Source organism: Pygocentrus nattereri, chromosome 13 (genome assembly GCF_015220715.1).
Source record: "Pygocentrus nattereri isolate fPygNat1 chromosome 13, fPygNat1.pri, whole genome shotgun sequence".
In the NCBI taxonomy this organism is placed as follows: Eukaryota; Metazoa; Chordata; class Actinopteri; order Characiformes; family Serrasalmidae; genus Pygocentrus; species Pygocentrus nattereri.
This window is the reverse complement of record NC_051223.1, coordinates 10,535,233-10,559,029: the sequence shown is the minus strand read 5'-3', so window position 1 is coordinate 10,559,029 and position 23,797 is coordinate 10,535,233. Positions and strand designations below refer to the sequence as shown.

Genomic DNA, 23,797 nt, shown 5'->3' with positions numbered 1-23,797 from the left:
TCAGACACGACAGTTCATCTGCTGATGCACAGTTTGTGTTGGTCACCCTCTAGTCCTTCATCAGTGGTTGACAGGACGCTGCCCACAGGATGCTGCTGGCTGGATATTTTGGGTTGGTGGACTATTCTCAGTCCAGCAGTGACACTGAGGTGTTTAAAAACGCCAGCAGCACTGCTGTGTCTGATTCACTCAGACCAGCGCAAAACACACCACCACAACACATCAGTGTTGCTGCAGTGCTGAGAATGATCCACCACCCAAATAGTACCTGCTCTGTGAGGGTCCCTGGGGGTCCTGACCACTGAAGAACAGGGTAACAAAGTATCAGAGAAACAGATGGACTAAAGTCTGTAACTGTAGAACTACAAGTGGAGCTGATAAAATGGACGAGTGTAGAAAAAGGAGGTGGTCAGAATGTATGTGTGTATATATATATGTTGTGCTCAAAAAAATAAAGGGAACACTCAAATAACACATCCTAGATCTGAATGAATGAAATATTCTCACTGAATACTTTGTTCTGTACAAAGTTGAATGTGCTGACAACAAAATCACACAAAAATCACCAATGGCAATCAAATTTATTAACCAATGGAGGCCTGGATTTGGAGTCGCACACAAAATTAAAGTGGAAAAACACACTACAGGCTGATCCAACTTTGATGTAATGTCCTTAAAACAAGTCAAAATGAGGCTCAGTATTGTGTGTGGCCTCCACGTGCTTGTATGACCTCCCTACAATGCCTGGGCATGCTCCTGATGAGGTGGCAGATGGTCTCCTGAGGGATCTCCTCCAAGACCTGGACTAAAGCATCTGCCAACTCCTGGACAGTCTGTGGTACAAAGTGACGTTGGTGGACGGAGCGAGACATGATGTCCCAGATGTGCTCAATCGGATTCAGGTCTGGGGAACGGGCGGGCCAGTCCATAGCTTCAACGCCTTCATCTTGCAGGAACTGCTGACACACTCCAGCCACATGAGGTCTAGCATTGTCCTGCATTAGGGGGGACCCAGGGCCAACCGCACCAGCATATGGTCTCACAAGGGGTCTGAGGATCTCATCTCGGTACCTAATGGCAGTCAGTCTACCTCTGGCGAGCACATGGAGGGCTGTGCAGCCCTCCAAAGAAATGCCACCCCACACCATTACTGAGCCACTGCCAAACCAGTCATGCTGAAGGATGTTGCAGGCAGCAGATCGCTCTCCAACGGCTTCACAGTGTGAACCTGCTTTCATCTGTGAAGAGCACAGGGCACCAGTGGCGAATTTGCCAATCCTGATGTTCTCTGGCAAATGCCAAGCGTCCTGCACGGTGTTGGGCTGTGAGCACAACCCCCATCTGTGGACGTCGGGCCCTCATACCATCCTCATGGAGTCGGTTTCTAACCGTTTGTGCAGACACATGCACATTTGTGGCCTGCTGGAGGTCATTTTGCAGGGCTCTGGCAGTGCTCCTCCTATTCCTCCTTGCACAAAGGCAGACGTAGCGGTCCTGCTGCTGGGTTGTTGCCCTCCTACGGCCTCCTCCGCGTCTCCTGGTGTACTGGCCTGTCTCCTGGTAGCGCCTCCAGCCTCTGGACACTATGCTGAAAGACACAGCAAACCTTCTTGCCACAGCTTGCATTGATGTGCCATCCTGGTTGAGCTGCACTACCTGAGCCACTTGTGTGGGTTGTGTGAGTCCGTCTCATGCTACAACGAGTGTGAAAGCACCACCAACATTCAAAAGTGACCAAACATCAGCCAGAAAGCATAGGTACTGAGAAGTGGTCTGTGGTCCCCACCTGCAGAACCACTCCTTTATTGAGTGTGTCTTGCTAATTGCCAATAATTTCCACCTGGTGTCTATTCCATTTGCACAACAGCATGTGAAATTGATTGTCAATCAGTGTTGCTTCCTAAGTGGACAGTTTGATTTCACAGAAGTTTGATTTTCTTGGAGTTATATTGTGTTGTTTAAGTGTTCCCTTTATTTTTTTGAGCAGTGTATATATACAACCCCAATTCCAATGAAGTTGGGACGTTGTGTAAAACATAAATAAAAACAGAATACGATGATTTGCAAATCCTTTTCAACCTATATTCAATTGAATACCCTACAAAGACAAGATATTTAATGTTCAAATGGATAAACTTTATTGTTTTTTGCAAATATTCACTCATTTTGAATTTGATGCCTGCAACACGTTCCAAAGAAGTTGGGACAGGGGCATGTTTACCACTGTGTTACATCACCTTTCCTTTTAACAACACTCAATAAGTATTTGGGAACTGAGGATACTAATTGTTGAAGCTTTGTAGGTGGAATTCTTTCCCATTCTTGCTTGATTGCCAACTTCAGTTGGTCTCCGTTGTTGTACTTTGCGCTTCATAATGCGCCACACATGTTCAATGCGAGACAGGTCTGGATTGCAGGCAGGCCAGTCTAGTACCCACAGTCTTTTACTACGAAGCCACGCTGTTGTAACATGGGCAGAATATGGCTTGGCATTATCTTGCTGAAATAAGCAGGACCTCCCTGAAAAAGACGTTGCTTAGATGGCAGCATATGTTGCTCCAAAACCTGTATGTACCTTTCAGCATTAATGGTGCCTTCACAGGTGTGCAAGTTATCCATGCCATGGGCACTAACACACCCCCATACCATCAAAGCTGATAACAATCCGGACAGTCCTTTTCCTCTTTGGAACGGAGGACACGACGTCCATGATTTACAAAAAACAATTTGAAATGTGGACTCGTCAGACCACAGGACACTTTTCCACTTTGCGTCAGTTCATCTCAGATGAGCTCGGGCCGAGAGAAGCCGGCGGCGTTTTTGGGTGTTGTTGATATATGGCTTTCGCTTTGCATGGCGGAGTTTTAACTTGCACTTGTAGATGGAGCGACGAACTGTGTTCACTGACAGTGGTTTTCTGAAGTGTTCCTGAGCCCATGTGGTAATATCCGTTACAGAATGATGTCAGTTCTGAGGGATCGCAGGTCACGGAAGGTAACATTCAATGTTGCTTTTCTGCCTTGTTGCTTACTTGCAGAGATTTCTCCAGATTCTCTGAATCTTTTGATGATAGATGGACTGTAGATGATGAAATTCCTAAATTCCTTGCAATTGCACGTTGAGAAACATTGTTCTCAACAATGTTGTTCACAAAGTTGTGAACATCGCCCCATCCTTGCGTGTGAACGATTGAGCCTTTCATGACACCTGTTTCCAGTTAACCTGCTCACCTGTGGAATGGTTCAAACAGGTGTTTTTTGAGCATTCCTCAACTTTCCCAGTCTTTTGTTGCCCCTGTCCCAACTTCTTTGGAACATGTTGCAGGCATCAAATTCAAAATGAGTGAATATTTGCAAAAAACAATAAAGTTTATCCATTTGAACATTAAATATCTTGTCTTTGTAATGTATTCAATTGAACAAAGGATTTGCAAAACATCGTATTCTGTTTTTATTTATGTTTCACACAACGACCCAACTTAATTGGAATTGGGGTTGTAGAACTATATTTAAAAAAGTTCTATACAGAACCATATACAAAACATTCTCCAACAAGCATGCAAAGGTCCATTTCATCATACAAATACTTGTTTGATTTTTCAAGGTTCCATACAGAACTATTATATTTACTTATGAACCCTTGAATAACCATCTTTTTTAAGAGTGCAGGATTAGTGAAATTAGCTGATCTAAGGTTTTTAGCTGCTCAAACAGCTTGTATAACCTCCACAGAAAAGCACTGACCAACAGAATGAGACTCTCTGGAGCAGCTGCACATGAGCCTAAGGTCTCCATGTCCAGTGCAAAGCGTGGGCTAGAGGGGTATAAAGCCCCCCAGCATTGGGCTGTGGAGCAGTGGAACTGTGTTCTCTGGAGTGCTGGAGCTGCATCCAATACCTTTGGTATGAGTTGGAGTGATTCAGAACTGACCATCCAACATCAGTACCTGACCTCACAAATGCTCAATCAAATCCTCACAGCAATGTTCAACATCTAGAAGCTTTTCAAGAAGAATAGAGGCTGTTACTGCAGCACAGACTCACCTTAATTTCAGAAAAAACGCTGGCGTCGACAGACTTCTGGATGTGTACTTTATCACCAAGTGATCCTACTGTGGCCTCAAATGCTCTCCTGGATCTGAATTCTATACGTCCCTCAGTTACAGCTGAGATACAATGGTTCTAATGTGTGACTCATTTGAACCACTCAGCTTATGTTCAAGTGGCCACAGGCTTCAGCCGTCAGTGGGTCATTACCAGCTCAACACTAAAGTGCTACTCCATTTCCAGACAGGCGTAACTTAATGGCACTGATATGCAGACAAAAACATATTCGCTGAGAAACTCTGCAGGTTTAAGCTTATTAAATAATCTCAAAATGCTGCAATTTGGCAAAAAAAAAATCCTTGCATTAAATGCTGTTAACCTAGTATAACATGTTTGGTATCTGAAGCCATTCTTTAGCTTTTTAGCACAGGAGCTACGGGGCTAAGAGGCTACAGCTAACAGAAGCTAATGACTTTCAATTAGCATCGTCAAAGTCTGCACCTAATGTTTAATAACTAGTAATTCACATATCCAAAGTCATCTGAATAACTGATATGTTCATCACTTTTCTTTAACCCAGGCACTTTGGAGGGAAATGTTTATCAAGTCAAAATGCTCGCACCAGTAATGTTAGTGTTCAGCTGCACTCGGCACAGTATGACTCCTTATGATTTAGCATAGCTCCAGACAACAGAATCCGTCTAAACTACAGGGGGCATATATTATTATTATGCCATGCCTGTAACCTGTACTATATGCAGAGTAGGAACGTAAACGTGTAGTCAAAATATTCAAGGTACTACCGTTACTGATGTACCAAAACATAACAGAACTAAAGTGTGATAAACTGTAAGTAGTGAACACTATGAGAGTGCCCCCTGCTGTTTATCAGAGTCGCCCCCTGCTGTTCATCAGAGCACCCCTTGCTGTGATAATTATCAGAGTGTCGTGCTCCCCAGTTTCAGTCTCCATTTCCTACATGCTTTAGCCAAGCGTGCCAACGTTACTCCTCCTAATAAACAGACACACATTCAGCTCCGCCTCCTCATTATTCACCACCATCACTGTAATAATTCATCATCAACATTAACACAGGAAGGTGATTAGAGGGGAGGTAGAGTTCGAGTCGGCAGCGGCTGAGATTTTTAAAACGCAGATTTAGAAGAGAAAAACATCTCCCAGTGAAAGCCACGTTTTACAGTAGAAATAAATGGAGTTCATTATGCTGGTAGTGAATTACGTTGCCTGACTCAGCCACCTAAAAACCATAGAAATGGGCCTTAAATAGAAGTTAGGACCTTGTTGGGGTTCATCCTAAAGTTAGGACAGGATTTAGGAGGTTTAGTCTAGTTATGATGTATGTGTGATGCTGTTTTCTCAATTATGAGATTATGGAGGTAGGAGCTGATATTCTGGAATAGCTACTGTCTGGAATTCAGTCATCATGGAGACCAAACAGATTTCAGACTCAGTTTCTGTAATATGGCATGTTGTTCAGTCCAGATAAGCCTCTACAGCTCTGGACCACTAACTAACCATCTAGCAGGCTCTGCAATGCATTTATTACTGAGAATTAATGAGAACACTGCTAGCTAGCTGTTCAGGGCTGTACACTCTGAAAATAAAAGATGGTTCTTCAATGGTCAGTAAAAGGAATGGTTCTATTTAGAACCATGACTTCTATACAGAAGCATTTCACGCTTAAATGGTCAGATTGATGGAGAATGTGTTATGCATGGTTCTATATAGCACTTTTTTGAAAATGGTTCTATATAGGAGCAAAAATGGTTTTGCTATTGTCACGATGTCAAGCTGGTAACAACAGAAGAACCATTCTCCATCGATCGGAAAAACCATTGCACCATGCAAAGAACCATTTAAGCATGACATGTTTCATGGTTCTAGACAGCACCATTGCCTTTACTAAAGAACCCTTGATGGACCATCTTTAAGCCTGTACATCATTTTTATTTTATTCCAAAACTGAGGTTTTTCCATAACATACATATACACACACTGGCCACTTTATTAGGTACAGTTCAGTTGCTTGTTAACACAAATAGCTAATCAGCCAATCACATGGCCACAACTCAATGCATTTAGGCATGTAGAGGTGGTCAAGACAACCTGCTGAAGTGCAGACCGAGCATCAGAATGGGGAAGAAATGTGATTTAAGTGACTTTGAACGTGGCGTGGTTGTTGGTGCCAGAAGGGCTGGTCGGAGTATTTCAGAAACTGCTGATCTACTTCGATTTTCATGCACACCATCACTAGGGTTTACAGAGAATTGTCCGAAAAAGAGAAAATATCCAGTGAGCGGCAGTTGTGTGGACAAAAATGCCTTGTTGATGTGAGAGGTCAGAGGAGAATGTGCAGACTCTGTTCCAGATGATAGAAAGGCAACAGTAACTCAAATAACCAACCAAAATCTCTGAGGAATGTTTCCAACACCTTGTTGAAAGTATGCCATGAAGAATTAAGGTAGTTCTGAAGGCAAAAGGGGGTCCAACCTTTTACTAGCAAGCTGTACCTAATAAAGTGGCCGGTGAGTGTATATATTTACAGAAGCAATAAGACTTTGACACACATTTCCACTAAAAACCATTGGAGAACCCTGCTAGTGATAACGGACTGTAGAGGTCACCTGCTGTACCGACGTCTGTTCAGACTGCTGTGATAACTCCTATCTAAAGCTCTAGGTGTGAAAGTAAATAAAGACAGTGAGTCTTCGTTCAGCCTCTTATCTCCCCCTCAGCCCACCGCGCTCCCCTAATAATGGGAAATTGATCTTTGCGGTGGTAAATTTGCGCTTGATGCTTTGTAACAAGACAGCAATTTCCCATAAAAAGAAAGGGAGGCGCGCGCCTGCCGGAGCTGATTTAGCATCACTCAGTTGAAAAGCAGTGCATAAGCATTTCCTCACTTTTCTTCTGCCTGCGCAGCATTTAGGAGCAAAGCTCCACGCCGCTCTGCAAGTTAGCGGAGGTGCTAAAACGAGGTTTAAACCCAGGACTAGGACAGACTAAGAAATGAGGTTGCTGCTAGCCGCTACAGTGTCTGGCCCCAAGGCTACTAATATTGAGCTGTCGATGAGCCTGATCTTTCCACCAGCTCTCAGGGCCGGGTGTGTGTGTGTGCATGTGGGACCAGGATTTATCGCCCGTTTGACAAAATCAGATTTTCAGGGCGGAACCAGGAGAACCAAGAATTACATCACCATCGCCTTTCCTTCAGATTACTGCAGCATGCACACTTATATCACCTGTCACTCTTACTTCTTCATTCGTTATCTTCCACTGAGTGAAGTTTAGAACATGTTATTATTATTATTTCCACATTTAACACTGAACTTGTGTCATATGCTGTAGCAGTGGTGGACTCCACTACATTTCAATGTCTAATATCTGACTTTTTCCTCCACTACATTTTGAGAAATCTGTCGTTCCTTTTGGTTCCTGTGTGTATAAAAACGTAACATGTCAAAATGAAAGAAGCGCAAAGCAAGAGCACCAATCAGGGCACAGCGGTCACTTTGTTTTGAGCTTGTTTTGACCTGTTGGTCATACCGACCCAGTGCAGCACACAGTTCAATGTCAGCGCAGCGGCATAAAATTTTGGGAGAGTCTGCTCAACATAAATGATGAACTAACCTAACTTTGTTTAAATAGAGCACAATATAGAAATATGTCCACATATGCAGTCGAGACTGACGCGTTTTTTTTCTGAATTTATACAAACTCCATTTCATTTTATAGTAAATTAGTTTGGGCTGGTTTATGTTTATGAACAGAGACCTACAGATCAATATAGTAAAGGAGCTCATTTGTGATCCTGAGTTTAAAGCCAGTTTTTATTAAACTTAAACTTGGAACTAAGTTGTAAATAAATCTTAAACTGAAACTTTGCTTGTGTGTAAAAAGTGATTTCAGAGCCACTCGGTTCTCCCTGATAGAAGCTGTTTACCTTCAGTGTTTTGTGCTTATGATCATTTTAATAGACGTCAGCGTCACTAATTAATGACGTTCTATTAAAAGACTGGTTTACCAAGAGAGACACTGGAGGATTTTCAGCTGAAATGAGTTCATGAAGCGGGTTTTGTTATAAAAATGATAACAGGACATCAGAGCCATAATTAGTAATAACTCTTTTAGTATTTTTACTTTTGATACTTAAGTACATTTGAAGGTAAATACTTTAGTAGTTTTACTCAAGTGGAGGTCTAAAGGGAGGAACTTCTACTTTTACTGGAGTAATATTTTACCTTGGGTGTCTCTACTTTAACTGAAGTACAGGGTTTGTGTACTTCGTCCACCACTGAGTTGTAGTTTTTCTTTTGTCCTGTTCAGTTTATTTTGGTTTTTGGTTCTTCCTTAAAAAGTGATATTTGTTGAAGAGGAACTCCACTGATTTTGCAAAATTGCTTAACTGACAACAGTTTAGATGTAAACAAAATCATTCAGAGTGGTTTGGCATGAAATGCACCTTTCTAGAGAAATTTATCAAGTCAGAATGATTCACCACTGTAGTACTAGGAACCGGAACTCTGTATGTCTATACTACCGCTGCTCTCCAACATGACCAGTGAACTTGCAAGTGTCTTACAAAGTTTGATAACATTTCTGCCTTGGTAAGTTTCTCAGGAATTTTACACCAAACCACTCTGAACGACTTTAGATACATTTGAACACCTTTATTATGTATGAATTTTGAAAAGTGGGTGGAATTCCCCTTTAAGACCAACTCTGAGGCCTGTGGAGAGGAGCCGGCTCCTGTCTGCATGTGTTCTGCGTGGGAATGTGACGGAGTGTCGGCTGAGTGCGTTCCTGAACGAGAGCGGCGGATCTACAGCAGACTCGCTTTAAACTTTAAAGAGATGCACTTGAATGAATCACCGCCGATAGAGCTGCAATAACACAGACATCTGCTCAGACAAGAGCACGCCCAAACCCTGATTACTCACTCTCTCTCTCTCTCTCTCTCTCTCTCTCTCTCTCTCTCTCTCTCTCTCTCTCTCTCTCTCTCTCACTCTCGCTCTGCCTCATTACAACTCATATCTGTACGCAAATATTTCACAAATCCTTCACAATATGATTAAAGATCCTGAGAGAGAATGAATATCACTGCAGCGCGACAGCACAGACTTCACACTGCACTAGATAGAGAGAGAGAGAGAGACAGAGACAGAGAAAGAGCAGAGAGAGAACAGAGAGAGAGACGGAGAGAGAGAGAGAGAGAGAGAGAGAGAAGAGAAAGAGAGCAAAGAGAGAGAAAGAAAGGAGAGATAGAGAGAGAGAGAGAGAGAGAGAAAGCAGAGAGATAGCGAGAGAGAGAGAGAAAGAAAGGACAGAGAGAGAGAGAGAGACGGAGAGAGAGAGAGAGAGAGAGAGAAAGAAAGCAGAGAGATAGCGAGAGAGAGAGAGAAAATTACCATAAAACAAAGTTACTATTCATGTAGGAACTTTCTGTGAGGAGCTTTTAGAGGCGGACGTCTGGTTCCTATCACCACCACTGTGAACAGTTCTGATTTGGTAAGTTTCTCTACAACGGAGCATTTCACACCAAACCGCTCTGAACGGCTCTGTTTACATCTTAACTACTAAATTATGTGGGAATTTTGGAAATTCAGCGGAGCTCCATTTTAACCTATGGTTTGTGTGTAAACAGCAGGGGGCGACCTGACCACTGTGTTTCCCTGTAATGGATATAAGTGACCCTTAGTCTCGCTAATTTCACTACTCAGTGCCTGTCAGACGGAAATAACACTGTTATTTGTGAATCCATCATTTATGCTCACTTAATGAACACAAGCAATTCTGACGCAGCCGAACACAAGCAATTCTGACGCAATTCCTACTTCCACACTCAGCAGTTTCCGCTTTAATATAACACGCTTAAAGAGAAAAGCTCACCACTTCCTCTGTGTCAGTCTGACGCTTTAGAGCCGCGCAGACTTCAGTAGAGCCTGTGCTCCACTCTCAGAAATAAAGGTGCTAGACTGTCTCTGGGTCAGTTCCCTTCTTGTCACTGGGGTGGTTCCCACAAGGCTCCATCTCAGTCCCTTTAGGCAGGGAACATAACTGAACCATAATCCACTAAAATGATATGTTCTAAACTGTACTGACTCCACACAGCCTGCCTCGCCTCCAGGCTTTTATTCTACTGTTCTGTTTTAAAACATTCAGCTATGAAAAGGGTACAAATACCAACTTTTCACCTGGAAAAACTGATTTAAGCTTCACGGTCAGACCAGCTGAAGCTGTGAGGGAACATTTACACTGTTTGTACCTTCATAAACGAGAAATGTACCTGCACAGAACCTTCATTTCTAACAGTGCAGACCACAGAACCTCTTCTTTTTTTTTTTTTTAAAGCTAACAGCTGTTTCTGGATGTTTCTGGAGGCTCCGTCTGTTTTCCGGACTTCTTTTCAGTGCTAATCTGAGCAAATGCATCACAACTCAGCTTTAACAGGAGCCAGATGTTGTTCCATCTCATCGGTTCAGCAGGAGGATTAACTTCAGACCAGACAAAATCTCACCTGAAACGAGAGGTGGATTTGTGCGGAGCCCCACCGGTGACATCCTGTATAAATAAAAAATAATGCATGGCCACACCTTATTAATGTGTGGGAACAAGATCCTAATGCGTGGCCACAACTTAATAACATGAAGGAACGAGATCCTAATGCGTGGACACGACTTATTAACGCGTGGGAACGAGATCCTAATGCATGGCCATGACTTAGCAAGGCATGGGAATGAGACAATTAAGTTGTCACCATGACTTAGTAAGGCATGGGAACGAGATTGCAGCTTACTACACCGTGGCCATGCATTAGGATCTCGTTCCCACGCTTTACTAAGTCTTGGCCATGACTTAATCATCTCATTCCCACTCCTTACTAAGTCGTGGCCATGCATTATTTTTATTTATACAGGATGTCACCAGCAGGGCTCCGTACATTTGTAAATGGGTGTAAACACAGCATACATATATATATATATATATATATATATATATCTGTGTATCACAGCCTGATGATTCTGGATGTTTTAATGAGATTATATAAAGCCCCCAGCATTGGGTTGTGGAGCAGTGGAATGGTGTTCCCTGGAGTGATGGAGCTCCATGCAATACCTCTGGGATGAGATGGAGTGATCCAGAGAGAGAGATTCAGAGGGGTTTGGTGTGAAATCTCTGTCTTTACAGTGGTGGTGATAGGAACCAGGCGTCGCCATGACTACAACACAGATATAGACATTTTATTTACCATCCAGAACCACCAGAGAACCTACACAGTCTTCTGAGTTTATATGGAATGTTGATGATGGGAAAATAGCTGAAAATCTGGAATAATAAGTTTTCTTTGGGGGCTATTTTGCCGCACAGCAACCTGCATGTATCCCTCCACCATGAATGGAGTTTAAGTTCTCTAAACTATCATAAAACAGCGTCTCAGTCATCAGGCAGTGACTTCATAACCATTTCATGTAGGAACTTTCTGTGAGGGAGCTTTCAGATGGGGACGTCTGGTTCCTATCACCACCACTGTAAACAGTTCTGACTCGGTAAGTTTATCTAGAACAGAGAGTTTCACATCAAACCACTCTGAACCGCTCTGTTTACATCTTAACCACTTAATTATGCAAGAAGTTTGAAAATTGGTGGAGTTTCCCTTTAATTTCAGTAGCCCAACAGCAACAGAGCATATCTAGTCTGACCCTAATAAAACTACCTAAGCAGTTGAGGGTGTCATAATCTGAAAAAGGTGCTTCACAGCATGATTAACAACTCAATAGTGACCTCCTGAACAGATGACATGTAGACTGACAGAGAAAAACATGGGGAAGGAACTTGAACAATCAACAAGAAACACAAGAATAATCAGAGTTAAAGGGGAAAACCAAACATGGGTGGTGATAGGAACCATACGTCCACCTCTAAAAGCTCACTCACAGAAAGTTCCTACATGAAATGGTTATGAATTCACTGCCTGATGACTGAGACGCTGTTTTATGACAGTTCTTAAATAAGATTTTGGCCTAAAATGCATTTTTAAAAGTCACCTATTGCAAAGAGTCACTATGAGGCAAAATACTCCACGAGGATTTGAGATTTTTCTACTATTAAAGAACCAAATGGCTGCAAGTCGCTACAGAGAAGCTTCTTACCACAAGCCATCACCCTCTTGAACAGTTAAAATAGTACTCACACTCAACAGTCCATCCTCTGAAACCACAGACACAGACCAGTGTTTATTCTAGCATCTCGCTTAGCCACCTTATTACCCCACTTATCTGACTGTTACCCCACTTACCTGCCATATTACCCAAATTATCTGTTACCCAACTTACCTGCCATATTACCCCACTTATCTGACTGTTACCCAACTTACCTGCCATATTACCCCACTTATCTGACTGCTACCCCACTTACCTGCCATATTACCCCACTTATCTGTCTGTTACCCCACTTACCTGCCATATTACCCCACTTATCTGACTGTTACCCCACTTACCTGCCATATTACCCCACTTATCTGACTGTTACCCCACTTACCTGCCATATTAGCCCACTTATCTGACTGTTACTCCACTTAGCTGCCATATTACCCCACCTATCTGACTGTTACCCCACTTAGCTGCCATATTACCCCACTTATCTGACTGTTACCCCACTTACCTGCAATATTATCCCACTTATCTGCCATACTACCCCACATATCTGACTGTCATCTCAATGATCCCTTTCTCTGCCACTATACACCCTTTAATTGCTGCTGCACTCAGCACTTTAACTTTAGACTCATACTCTGTACGTTGTTTCTAAGTATATATATATATATATATATATCCATCCATCCATCCATTTTCTAATCCGCTTCTCCGTCAGGGTCGCGGGGGGGTGCTGGAGCCTATCCCAGCAGTCTTCGGGCGGAAGGCAGGATACACCCTGGACAGGTCGCCAGTCCGTCACAGGGCAGACAGACAGACACAGACAGTCACTCACACACTCACACCTAGGGGTAATTTAGCATGTCCAATTGGCCTGAATGCATGTCTTTGGACTGTGGGAGGAAACCGGAGAACCCGGAGGAAACCCACGCAGACACGGGGAGAACATGCAAACTCCACACAGAGAGGACCCTGGTCACCCGCTCGGGGAATCGAACCCAGGCCCTCTTTGCTGTAAGGCGACAGCGCTACCCACCACACCACCGTGCCGCCCATATATATATATATAAGTATATAAGAGTGTGTGTGTGTATATGTATGTGTGTGTATGTGTGTATGTGCGTGTGTATAAGTGTGTGTGTGTGTGGGTGTGTGTTTATATGTGTGTGTATGAGTGTGTGTGTATGTGTGTGTATGACTGTGTGAGTGTGTGTGTGTGTATGAATGAGTGTGTGTGTGTGTCTGTGTGTATGAGTAAGTGTATGAGTGAGTGAGTGTGTGTGTGTGTGTGTGTGTGTATGACTGTGTGTGTGTTTGTGTGTATGAGTGAGTGAGTGTGTGTGCTTTGTGAGCTCCTGTACATAAAATATCTATGTCTATATCTGTGTTGTAGTCATGGAGACGCCTGGTTCCCATCACCACCACTGTAAAGACATCTGAACCATTTCACACCAAACCGCTCTGAATCTCTCTGTTTTGGTGGAATTACCCTGAATGTGAGAGAATAAAGGAAAAGAGAAAACATAAAAGTAGATAGAAGGAAAACAGATGAAAAGAAGGAAGAATGAACCAACATTAAAGACGAAAATGCCAAAAAGCACTGACAAGGCGTGTTAACACCCATTAAAGGGGGATCGTTCAGCATTTGGGAATTATATCCAATATTTTTGTACATAAACCGGCTGAATTCTTCAAAACCATTCTCTGGGAATTTTGAGAAGTGTAGAAACCGCTTAGCGCAGCTTAGCATAGCTTAGCATAATGAATGGAAGATTACAGGATGCGCTAGCTAGCTCCTCAGACAGTTGCAGAAACAGATTCCACAAGGCAGTCAGTCACTTGCAGGGTCACAAAGCTGCATATTACATTTCAAAATGTTATTGATTTTATTGATTATCTCATTTTATCTTGATAGCAGCACTGCTTACTTTAGCACTGCTTCCTTTTAAGAAGAGGTCACCAGTTGTAAACTTCTAAAAACATTAAATTAAACATTAAATTACAATAATTAAATAAATTGTGTCCATTAATCATGACTTAAGCACTAAAACCTTGCTAACTGCTAATCTACTGAGTTACTTGACAAAAAGAGTTAGCTAGCTTTCCTCTTAACTTCCATTCATTATGCTAAGCCAAGCTAAGTTTGATGAGAAAAAACCTACACTGTATAGTCAAAAGTATGAGGACACCTAACAATCACATTGGACGTCCCATTCCATAACTAAGGGCTTTAATATGGAGTTGGTGCCCCTTTGCAGCTCTAACAGCTTCCACTGTTCTGGTAAGCTTCATACAAGATTTTGGAGAGTGTGGAATTTCTGCCCGTTCATCCAAAACCTCATTTGTGAGGTCAGACACTGATGATGGACGGAAGGCCTGGCTCACAATTTCCATTCTAGTTCATCCCAAAGGTGTTCAGTGGGGTTGAGGTCAGGGCTCTGTGCAGGCCACTGGAGTTCCTCCTCACCAAACTGATCACTCCATGATCTTTATGGAGCTGTTCTGTGCACAGACGCTCAGTCACGCCAGAACAGGAAAGGCTGACACAAAGCTGGAAGCAGATGACTGTGTAAAATGTCTTTGTATGATGTAACATTAACGTCACCATTACCTGCAACTAAGGGGCCCAAACCCTGAAAAACAGCCCAAGCCCATCAACCCTCCTCCACCAAACTTTACATTTAGAACTATGCATTCCAGTAGGTAATGTTCTCCTGACATCCCCCAAACCTAGATTCATCAAGCAGATTGCCAGATAGTGAAGCGTAATTCATCACTCATGAGAACACAGTTCCACTGCTCCAGAGTCCAGTGGCAGTGCTTTATACCACTCCAGATGACGCTTGGCATTGTGCATCTTAGACTTGTGTGCAGCTGCTTAGCCATGGAAACCTATTTCATGAAGCTCCTTATGTAAGGATCTTGTGCTGATGTTGCTTCCAGAGGCAGTTTGGAACTCTGTAGTGAGCGATGCAACAGAAGATAGTCAACTTTACACATTACACACTTCAGCACTCGCCGGCCCTGCTTTGCGAGTTTGTGTGATCTACTGCTTTATGGCTAAGCTGTTCCTCCTAATCAGTTCCATTTCTCAATAATAGCACTTACAGTTATCCAGGGCAGCTCTAGCAGGGCAGAACTAATGTCTGGCATCCTATGACAGTGCCATGGTTAAAGTCACTGCACTCTTCAGTGTGACCTGCACTGCTGCTAGTGTTTGTCTATGGAGATTGCACGGCTATGTGCTTGATTTTATACACCTGTTAGCAATGAGTGCGACTGTAGTATCTGAACGCAATAATTAGGATGGTGTTTATGTATATTGCTGTTGTTGGAAGAAAACCTTGTATCTCCAAAATTGTAACTTTACAGGAGAAGGAAAAACATGCTTTGCTTTTAATGGAACCAGATTTTTTTCCAAGTCATTTTGGGCCATTTCTTTTGGTCCATTTATCATGAAATTTACACACAATGGAAAGGGTGACAGGCAATTTCAAATTATGTCAAAAACTGAAAAGCAACAAAAATGGAGAAACAAGGTTTTCATCCAACAACAGCGATATCTGACTTTATTATGAATCTGGCAACAGAAAGAGAAGCAATACATGTCATTACATATCACTGTGGGACAAAATATTAAACTGCGCTGTGAAACCCACAGCCCTCTCCTTCTCTTTCTCACTTTTGTTTTCCATTCCACAGCACATGATGTGAGTAGGTGTGAGAAATAAAAAGAAGAAGGCAAGTGAATTAAGTACAACATAAACCTAAGACACCTACCAAACCGTCTCCAAACAGTATTATGCGGTCTCTCCTGGATCTGTTCAATATCCTGTGTGGATAATGTTAAGCTATATGCACACAATATTAGCACTGTCTGGACATATAATAGAATATCTGTGTGCAATCCCTGGCCATGAATACCATATGCCTGGCTTGACCTCATCCATAATGGATATTAAATAAATCCTTGGAGAGATCAAGGCATTTCAGGTTATATTGGTTCTCTGTTGGTGTTGGGCATGCTTGAAAGCTTGAGGTGAACCACAAAGACATTTGTGAACATTAGATGTAGTAAACTGATTCTGTATCGTAAATAAAAAAATAAATAATGGAACAAAAAGCCTTGGGACATACTGCATGAGGCTTAAACATGAATAATAGATGAAGCAGGCTGTTGTTTATGATCTATGGACATACATTAAAGGGGAACTCCACAGTTACGATGTAAACAGAGCCGTTCTGAGTGGTTTGGTGTGAAACGCTCTGTCAAAACTGTTCACAGTGGTGGTGATAGGAGCCACACGTCCACCTCTAAAAGCTCCTTCACAGACAGTTCCTACATTACATGGTTATCAATTCACTGCCTGATGACTGAGATGCTGTTTTACAGTAGTTTTGAGAAGATGTAGGCCTAAAGTGTATTTTGTTTTAAATCCATTCATGGTGGAGGGATACAGTTCAGATCAGTGAGCAGCAGTTTGGTTTCATGCCCAGAAAGAGTACCACAGATGCAATTTTTGCATTGAGAGTGTTGGTAGAGAAGTACAGAGAAGGTCAGAAGGAGCTACATTGTGTCTTTGTGGATCTACAGAAGGCATATGATAGGGTGCCAAGAGAGGAACTGTGGTACTGTAAAAGCTGAAAAATATGTTACGGTGGTGCAGGACATGTATGAGGATAGTGAGACAGTGATGAGGTGTGCAGTTGGAGTGACAAATGGTTTCAAGGTGAAGGTAGGGTTACAACAGGGATCAGCTTTGAGCCCCTTCTTGTTTGCAATGGTGATGGAAAGGTTGACAGATGAGGTCAGTCAGGAGGCTCCATGGACCATGATGTTTGCAGATGACATTGTAATCTGTGGTGAGAGTAGAGAGCAGGTGGAAGAGAATCTGGAGAGGTGGAGGTTTTCACTGGAGAGGAGAGGAATGAAGGTCAGTAGAGACAAGACAGAATACATGTGTGTGAATGAGAGGGAGGCAGGTGGAAAGGTGAAGATGCAAGGAGTAGAGGTCGTAAGGGGGATGACTTCAAATATCTTGGGTCAACCATCCAGAGCAATGGACAGTGTAGAAAAGAGGTGAAGAAGAGAGTGCAGGCGGTGGAGACGGGTGTCAGGGCTGATGTGTGACAGAAGGATAGCAGCAAGAGTGAAAGGGAAGGTTTACAAGACAGTAGTGCGTCCTGCTATGATGTATGGTTTGGAGACTGTGGCTCTGTCTAAAAGACAGGAGGCTGAGCTGGAGGTGGCGGAGATGAAGATGCTGAGATTTTCGTTGGGAATGACAAGGATGGACAAGATTAGAAATGAGCAGATCAGAGGGACAGTGAAGGTGGAGCAGTTTGGAGATAAAGCCAGAGAGGCCAGGTTGAGATGGTTTGGACATGTGTTGAGGAGGAATAGTGAATATATTGGTCAAAGAATGTTGGAGATGGAGCTGCCGGGTAGAAGGAGAAGAGGTAGACCTCAGAGAAGGTTTATGGATGTAGTGAAGGTGGACATGGAGATGGTGGGTGTAAAAGTAGAGGAGGCAGTGGATATGGCAAGATGGAGGCAGATGATCCGCTGTGGCGACCCCTAAAGGGAGCAGCCAAAAGAAGAAGAAGAAGATGGTGGAGGGATACAAGCCCAAAGAAAGCTTATTCTTTCAGATGTTCCCCTTTATGCTCATCAACACGAAATATAAAAAATTAGAAAACACATGTAGGTTCAATTAATAATACTGAATAGTCCCATTTGTCTTATTCACTCAAATTTGACAAAATCACCTTCATCAGAATGTATTTTTGACTTTCAGGAATTTAGTAACATTATTTTGAATCCAGAACCTGAGCATGAGATCGTGTTTCCACAGAGTGAATAAAGTTTTCATCAATAATGTCCAGCGAGAGCAACAGTGTCCACACGTTCCAACCAAAGAGTGTCTATATCATATACACAGCCAATGAGTGTATATATTATATATCTTATATACTGTCAATAATTGTCTATATGATACCATACAGGGTCAATATGTGTGTATGCGTGTGTGTGTATGTATGTATATATATATATATACCATATATACAGTCAGTGAATGTATATATCGTATTTTATATATAATATATACAGTCAATAAGTGTCTATATCATACCATACATGGTCAGTAAGTGTAAATGTGCATGTATATATATATATATATATAATATGTATTCCATATATACAGACAGTGAGTGTACATATGGTATATGCAGGTAGCCACCATCTATGTCCCCCATAAGCCAAGGGCTATATATATATATATATATATATATATATATATATATATATATATATATATATATATATATATATATAAAAACACGCATTCATTCTCCTGATTATTTTCAAGTTAATTTCAATGCAGCCCCACCCATATACTTCATATATCTATATAGTCCAGTATGATGGATTATTTATTCTAAACTTTAATGAAGCATTAGTGAATGAAACATTAAAAAACCTCTAAAAATAAGTTTAATAATCTTATAATGTTCATACCACAATCTCAAAAGAAAATTTAGCTATATACAGTTATATAACTATAGCTATATACAGTCAGTGGTTCGGCTCCTTTGTGATTGTATCTCTCACTCTTGTTCATTCAGCTCGTGGGTTCTTGTTACAGTGGAGGATCTCGGGGGGAACTGGAGCTCCACCAAGCTGCTGCTTTTGTTAGTTTGCTGCTTGTTGATTAATCCATAGTTCTCAGTGAGCATCTGTCCAGTGTTTTCTGCTGAAGGTGCTGAAAGGGTTGCTTTAAAATACATTTAAAAGCTGTATTTGAACGTGAGCTACAATTACTGATCACCACAATCATCAGATGGACACACAGCACGCAGCAGCTGTAGTACTTCGGACAATGTGTTTACTGCATTAAAAACATATTGGTGTTAATAATTAATTGCACTGACACATAATTAACATGTTCAATATGAGTAATGACTAGGTTTAGTGATATTACTACTGCAGTTTAATTACACCTTTCAAAATCTAAATAAGTAATATATTCAATTACATAGTAAGTTGTGTATTTATATAGTCGATGTGCATTCTGTATCGACAGGTGCGGCTCTGTATTACTGACTATTTTCCGTTTGTTTTGATTATTTCTTTCCACAAACCAAGACTATACACAGAATAACAACTTAATCAAAATAAAAGCATAACAAAATATGTCGTGCTCATGAACACCAATGTGGTATGAATCGAAAGCACTTTCCTCACAATTTCTCTTCTCATTTTCAAAAAGAGGCAGAAATGGTTTGTATAGAATACAGAATGCTTTTGTTATCGTGGAGGTTGAGTATGACCATGTAATTATGCTCATTATCATTGTGGGAAAGAATGAATGGCAAAAAAAACTGAGAAACTGAGGAGGTGTTGTGCGATGGAGACAGGTTCATCAGTGGTATCTGGGTCAAGAGTGCTAAAAAAGTGCAACTGAGAAGTACAGTGAGTGATAGAGCGAGAGAGGGAACTTAAAGTGTCACCACCACCGCTAAGCATGATTACAAAGCAAGAGCAAGGTCAACAAACATGCTCTTCTCATCTTGCTGTTGCCTTGGTGACGCCACAGACAATATGGGCCAGCTTGAGCAGTCAGCCCTCAATGATGAGGTCAGGAGTGGCCAGGGATGAGGTCATAGTAAAGGTGGGTTTAACCCCTTGATCTTTCTGAGAAACGTTACTAACCGCGCCAGCCTTGCTTGACCACAAGCCATTGCTGTCAGCTTTGTTGCCATGGGAGTCAAAATGGTCCAGAGAAATGTAAACATCTGCAAACATGCCAGCATCTCAAATAAACGGGGTTCAGTCATAGCCTCAGTGTGAAACATTTCAAATGTTCACAATAGATCTAAGGCATAGTGGCCCAAAGTGGCCCAAAGTAAGTCGCAAAGTGTGGCCCAAAGTGGCCCAAAATGTGGCCCAAAGTGTGGCCCAAAGTGAGGCCCAAAGTGGCCCAAAGTGAGTCCCAAAGTGTGGCCCAAATTGGCCCAAAGTATGGCCCAAAGTATGACACAAAGTGGCTCAAAATGTGGGGCCCAAAGTGAGGCCCAAAGTATGACCCCAAAGTGTGAAAACTGGACCATGAGGACATTTGATTTGGCTTGCCAGCGAGCTGCTTCAGTCCTTCCCCTCACCCAAGGAGAAAGCAAACACTTTTATACTACATAAAACGTATTAAATTTTTCTAAAATTCTCCTTTCAAAATTGTATTTTTGAAGTATTTTATTAACAAAACATAACACACATTTTTATCAACTCGATTTAAAGCTAACTCAACTCCTTTATTTGTATACTGTTTTGCCTTCTTGGTCCCCCGCCCACCACAAACATTGTACGTTGGCCCCTAAGACACAACGTTAACACACCCCTGATTAAGGCCTGTTAAGATGTCATTTTTTTCATTTGTGTCATTCTTTGATTTATTTTTCTATATGAATTGTTGGCTCTTTTATTTTGTTTTTGACTAATTTTGTCTGTGAGGAAATGTGTCTGAAACACTACTGGCACATTTTAATCAAATTTCTAACATCTCCAGATCTCTAAGGGTCTTCTAGGCCTTCAGAAAGGCTTTATGATTTCTGAGGAAAAAATGTTTGTCTGCAATCATTAGTTTCTTTAATAGAATCCTAATGCTTGTTGTGCTTAAACTCTGTAAGTATAATAGTAGTACTAAAATTTCTAAAGTTTTGGTTGCAACCAAAATCTAGTGAGCTTTCTCATTGGTTATGACTTCAGGAGCTGGACTGAAGGCCTTTTACATTAGACCAATGACCAACATAATTAAGAAGTAGAAAAGGTATCAACCAATAGCTTTTTATTATTTTTTAAAGTTTTGTACTGCAAATACGAGTCGTAGTCTAAGCAGTGTTCCGGTTAGTTGCTAGGAATGGAAAACAGCGACGACAGCTCTGTGTCAGAACTCTTTACTGAAAGAGTCACTGTAACACTGACACATACAAGCTCAGATATATACCAACAACATAACACTAATGTTAAAGCTTCAAATAAATCATCTGCAATGTTTTTTACAAGATTCAAATGTCTATATTTAATCAAGAACGACCTGAAAATGTTAATGCGCCACACTTTTAACTTACTAAACATTAGCACTAAACACGCTATTAGAAATCTCATAAGGTGACTAAAACAAATTAACATGTTCAAGATCATTTCAGGTCATAACTAAAACATATAAATGAATGAAGGCTGAATGTTCTTCACACTTAATGCTGTTAGCAGTCAAGGGTTGTTGTGTGCATGATTGATAGACAGGTAGCAGGTAAGAACCCACACCAGCAGGACCTGACAATGTGTTTTCAGTCACTTTTTCAGTTTTATTTTGGGAGTGTACAAAGCAAACGACTCGAAACGCAGCCTTTGTTCACAAGCACACAAATGTGGACCATGTTCAACTGTTCACGGCTATGAGAAATATTTAATCGATCACAGAACTGATACTTTAGCCAGGCTGAAAAAACACAGCAGTGAAGCAGTGCTGGAAACACTCCTTATAACATCAGTGTAAATGGGTGGAGCTAACGTGCTGTAGCATGAAGAGGCCTACATATGTAAATGTGTAGGTCTTTGTGACATCACAAAAGCAACGAATCTCAAATTTTTGCAGCTTAGTTTGAATGTACACATGCTCAAGAAATGTGGTTCTTCAATGGTTCTTTGGTAAAGAAAATGGCTCTATGAACACTCAAAGAACCCTCTGCATGATTAAGGGCTCTTCGCATTGTAAAATGGTTCACAGATTGATGGAGAATGGAGAAAGGGTTCTTGTACTGTTACAAGCTTGACATCGCAGCAATAGCAAAACCCTTTTTGGTGCTATACAGAGCCATTTTCACAAAGCTTCCTTTAGAACCATGTACAGCGTGTTCTCCATCAATCCAAAGAACCATTTCACCATGCAAAGCACCATTTAAGCATGTAAAGGGTTCTTTGAGTGTTCATGGTTCTATGTTCCTTTGTTAAATTACCCTTGAAGAATTGTTTTTAAGGGTGTGGACTGTATGGAGAGGGGAGTGAATGACACAACGTTTATACCTACTTTCTTATTTATTTATTAAAAAATAAAGAAGACGATTTAATTGCTGACGATGCAAGTCCTTTAAAACATGAAATCAGTGTTTTACAGAATTGCTGGTCTGTATATTTTCTCCGTCAGTCTATCTAGTGATCTCAGTATTGGACTGTGATCAGTTAGCCCAGATTCCTGAGTGCTCGAGCAGCCGTGCTCATCCATGGCCCTTTAATCTGGCTGAAGTGTACAGCATGATCTGCAGCTTCGTCTGAGAGACGAGACGGTATCAACAGTCTGGAGGGTGGTGTGAGGAGATGAGATGGAGCCCAACTGGAGTGCAGCTCTATTTGAGTGGGGAGCTCAGTGATATGGGCTAATTGCTCTGAGCCGCAGCACCTGCCGTGATTCGCCGGGAAAGGAGGTGCCACGAGCGTTTCATTTTCTTACTCACAGTTTTCTTTTTCCTGCCGTTTGCTTCTTTCTCCAGTCTTTCCTGTGTTTGAGGAGCAGAGCTGAAAGTTTCGGTCACACATAGAGCAATCCAGAAACCCTGACTATCAAAAAGGCTGGGAGACCTGCGCCCACCTGACGCTTCAAAATCCAATTTACGCTCAGAAAACTGAGAGCACTTACATGCACTCAACGATCTGATCCTAATTGAATATCCACATTATTCAAAATGATTATTCAAGAGGTCGTGTAAGCACACACAGATTTCTTAGACCAGATTAAGGTCTATAAATCTGATTAAGAGATCTGATATAAAGGCTGTTTTTCAGTGTGAACTCTTACTCTGATTTCTTTCGTTTCTCTCAGTCTGTGCATTTGTGGCAACAGAGCCTTGTCCCGGAACCGGCAAGCAGCATTTAAAACAACACCCACAGCACTTTTGGAGAGACGCTGAATCCGACTACAGTACTGTTTGAAAGTTTTAGGCATCTACGCTAATTTTTAAACAATTGACCTCAGCAGTGAGTTTATCACAATATATATTAGAATAAAGTCATATTCATAATTCAAATAAACATAAAAACAATGAAAAGTAAGAAGAATTTCTTGGGTCCATATTTTTCCTTGACACCTTCACAGCCGCCACAGAGACTTGTTAATATCATCAATTACATCATGAGCTCAATTTACTGAAGCACTGATTGGTCAAACCAGGAGCTGCTTTTTAACTATTACTGGGCTTCCTCGAGGAGAAGTTTGGAAATCCAGAAAATCACTATTTATTAATTATACATAAATATAATCATTATTAATATTCTATAAATGTTGTTTATTCAAATATTAACACTTTTCTCAGCAAATAAACACAAACTACACAAATAAACAGATTCTGAAAATGTGTCTTGGGTGCCTAAGAGTTTCGCACAGTACTGTACATGCTCAACGAGATGAAGGATTTAAAGATTTTTAATCTTCTTGATGATGTATATTCATATTTTCAGTGATTCGATGTTTAAAAAAAAGCTGCATCAGGGAGTTTTACATCAGACCTTCTGTAAGTTTATTGGCTG

The 23,797-nt window shown here is 41.5% G+C and overlaps 1 protein-coding gene across 6 annotated transcripts in view; it reads right to left on the bottom strand.

Moving 5' to 3' along the window:
* The window catches only part of tanc2b (tetratricopeptide repeat, ankyrin repeat and coiled-coil containing 2b), a 220,721-nt gene that overhangs the window by 126,260 nt on the left and 70,664 nt on the right, over nt 1-23,797 (bottom strand). The window lies entirely within an intron of this gene.